Source organism: Eucyclogobius newberryi, unplaced genomic scaffold (assembly GCF_026437365.1).
Source record: "Eucyclogobius newberryi isolate DKJ021-1_F unplaced genomic scaffold, fEucNew1.0.hap1 SCAF_15, whole genome shotgun sequence".
Taxonomy (NCBI): Eukaryota; Metazoa; Chordata; class Actinopteri; order Gobiiformes; family Gobiidae; genus Eucyclogobius; species Eucyclogobius newberryi.
In genome coordinates, this window is record NW_027315779.1 from 18,780,053 (window position 1) to 18,784,181 (window position 4,129).

The window sequence follows — 4,129 nt, forward strand, 5'->3', positions numbered from 1 at the left end:
CGAGCGAAGTAAGTAAGAGAGAAGTGTGAATGTGTGAATGAGGATTAATAAGTGATTCACTAACGAGTGTGAGAATCACAATTAATCATACAAGGGTCACAAGGCGTTATTCTGAGAGATCTAAAATTTGCAGTCACGGGTGAATCTTTAAACACCTAGCATTATCTCCGGTGGAAAATCAATAAGAAATTCTACTAGAAGCTTGAGATATGACGTGACTGTAAAGCAAGTAGCATTTCTCTCAGACGACCGAGACCACATAATGCCATAATTATCACCCCAAACTGTAAAAAGACAAAGGAAAAGTCATAAGAGGATTTTGGAGGGAGACTTCCAGCGTGCTCAGATGACGTGGCAGAGAGGGGGAGATAAGGAGGGTCAACAAGGCAGGAGAAGGGAAAGCAGTTCAGAGGACGCTCTGAACTGATGAAATAAGTAAAGCTAAACTCAGCTGGTTTTAAATTTTAGTTAATGAGAGCTCTGTAGAACAAATTTAAGGGTTTTGTTTGATTGACAACAATCAATTATAAAGATTTCATTAAATTTGATAAGAGATGAAGATGAATTCAGATTTTTATAGATGGCCAATATTTTGGGGGAATGTGATGATCACAGACAGGACACTTCCTGTCCCCGACATAGAAGACAAAAGTTGTGTTTTTATGGTATCGTGTTTTTTGAGTGCACAGAACAAAGCTACGTTTTGTTTTGTTTTGTTTTATTATTGGACTTGACGGAAAATTATCTTTTTGGACTTAATGCATGACTAGATGAAAGTACAGGACAAAAAGACAGAAGTGTTTTTAAATTTAGAATAAAATGCAGGCACGGGCCTGGGAGTGATAATGTGGGTAAATGAGTGACTACTGATGTTTTTGGACATAGGAGTAGAATGGGTAGTAAGTAAAGTGATAGTAAAAGTTATATCAGTAACTTATTTATTTGTATTATCATGAGGAAACCTCGTATTGCGATGTAGACGTAAGTGAGGGAATACGTTAAATAGTGACGTCAAATGCCCTCCCAGTAAAGACATGAATGTGTCATTAACTAGGGCAATTGATGCAGAAGTGGGGGGACATGGGAGGATATGGGTCATAAAGATAGTCAGAGATAAGGGGCTATTGACTGGCAAAGACTCTGGAGGAGTGTAGAGCAGTGTAATGCAGAAGAATACATTTTATGAGACCCGCAGATTACCTGAAGATAGTGAAAACTAAACAGGGGGATGGGTAATCAATACATGAGTTTAGAAGCAGAATGACAGGGACATTATGAAGGATAACAGGGGAATCCCAGGGGATGCAGCGTCTGATAGTTATATCAGAAGCAATTAGAAAGTAAAAGCAGGTTACAAGTGAGGGTAAAGAGTAAGTGAAAAGAGAGAAAGAAAAAGCAGGTTTAGGAATTTGGAAATGGGTGTTTCCTCCGTTACGAGAGGAAGACAGAGAAGAAGATAGAGAGAGACAGAGAGGAAGACAGATAAAGAGAGAGGGGAAGACAGAGAGGAAGATGTGACGTGACAAAGAAAAGACAAAGAAAGTAGGCAACAAGGGGATAAAAACAGGTTTATAAAAGAGATGGTTAGACTGATAAAATGATGTGCCTTATGTACAAGGGGAAGGTTTAGAATCATTTTGATTGTTATACACATATAGACTTGTTAGAACAAACTAATACACAATGTTTGTAAAGCACCACATGAGCAGGTGTGAGAGATTGAGTTTGAAACTCACCTGAAGCACATATAGAAGATTAGCACATATTACATTAGATGGGTGACTTTATTCAGGCCACACCCACAGAGGAGATGTGAAATTGTTAATTATGATGAAGAATTCTAAGTTGTGAACTGACCCTTATGGCCAGCTCAACGGGGGAATTATTGAGATAATTATTATTGTTTGATGTATTTGTATTGCACACACACACACACACATACGCGCGCACACGTGGAGACCAAACATTTAGAGTTTGAGACATTTAGAGTTTGAAACATTTAGAGTTTGAAACATTTAGAGTTTGAAACATTTGGAGTTTGAAACAAATGGTGGTAAAACAGATTTACAAGTTACAGATCGCAGAGGCAGTGTCGGATTACAGACACACAGGGTGGGAGCCCAGCGCCGTGTAAGGGGGGGCTCAGCCAGGGATGTGACCGCTGAACTGTGAAAGGTCAAGAGGTGACATTGCGGAGTGGAGTGACAGACGCAATTCCATCTCTTCCTTGATTACATCTTGGATTAGTGAAAGTTGTAAACTATCTGGATTATTGAATTTTGGTTAAATGTAGAATTATGTAGAAGTTTGAGAAATGGGAATTCCATATCTCAAAAAGGAGGGATATGTACGTGTAAACAAATATTCCGAATCAATAATTACTAAAAAAAAAAATTGTAAACAAGAAAACTGTTTGTAATACACTGAATTGTCGAAAAGACTTTGTTTATCACCACAGCAGAACGTGTTGGAGATGTGGTGTTTACAGAGACGGAGCCAAGTGGACAGCCAGTGGACGGAGCCACACCGTGTCGTCCGCACACCGACCATTGGAGGGACGAGAACATGGGTGCTCTCATGGGAAAGTGAGAGAAATGTCTGGACAACACAGCGGCAGATCCATAACATCGCAGACGCAGGACTTCGTTTGTATGAGTTTTGTCCAGAGTCTACGGTAGAGTACGATACTCTGCTACGATGAACGAGAGACAGAGGCTACGGTGCGCAGAGTACCATACTCTGTGGAAAAAGAATCAACAGTTATCATCATCACAAGTGATGACAATAATATGGGTGCTGAACACCTGTATTATGCACGGGACAATCGCGACAATCGGGACAATCGGGACAATCGGGACAATCAGGACAATCGATCAACATACACAACTGTGTATACCGGTTAATGGAATATAGAGGGAAGAAAATAAGTGATCAACTTGAAAGGTTATGAAATGCATGATGTGTAATGTATAATGTACAATGTATAATTGACATGACAGAAGCTGAAGAAACACAATGGCATATTATACAGCCACAGTTGTTTGCACTAACTAAGAGAGTTCTTTTTTATCTGCTACAACATAACTACATGTAATGTTAATGAGATTATGAATTGAGATGGGAAATGTACCAGTTCATATGTGTAACCTAACTGTGCAGATAGCGGGAGGAGGTCTCTTAAGGAACCAAGAGAGGACGTATGGTGATGTGGGGACACTTGTGGGACGTTGTGCCTATGTATCCCTTTTGTGGCCAGCCATGGTCATAACAAAGATCAGCATCACCCAGAACCATACCGCAGGGTCAAGGTCGAGAGGTTAGAGGACAGTCTGGTCCCAGTAGCACCTGATACTACGTATTTGATTCTATTGGGGTGTCCAGAGTGGTCCCTGACGAGTCAAACTGACTGACCAGAGCGCAGCGGGTTTAAGGGCTTTCCGCTTGTACTTCTATATTTCCCATCACACCGCACAAATTATAGACAAGATAAATTGTCTGTTCGTCAAATTACAGAGATTGACCAATCTGACTCAAAATTTAGGACAGTAATGCTGTAGAAATGTTGTGGGCCGAGAGAAAAGAAGTGTGTTCAATGTTGAGAAATGTGCATAAACTTTTTGTGTGTAAAAGTGTCATTTTAACACCAATATGAAAGACATGTTGAAAACTGAAAAGAATAATGTGTTTGGCATATGATACAGTGACTAATGCTTTGATAAACAGGAGGGAAATGTGATAAAATGTGAATATATGATTATATTTCTGTGATGTATTTTATCTGCATAATAGTGATATTTTATCTGCATCATTAGTCTAAGAGAAGAACGGGTGTTTGACAAACTGCATTTGTGAAGGGGTCGTAAAGATGGCCAAAGGATGTTTACCCGAGGGGGGGTTGATAACCCAGAGGAGTCTGGGTAATGTTTACCCAAGGCTTGATCTCTACGGAAAAATACCAAGTGCCTTGATGTGAGGCTGACCAATGAGAAATGTGACCCGCCTATTCCAGAATATCTAATAAAACCAACCAGCATGGGAAAGAACAGTGTGAGACGCGGGGGTGAGACGCAGGAGGGTCAGCCAGGCTCCTTACAACGGCCTGGCTGACACAGTCCCCGCGTTTTCTCCC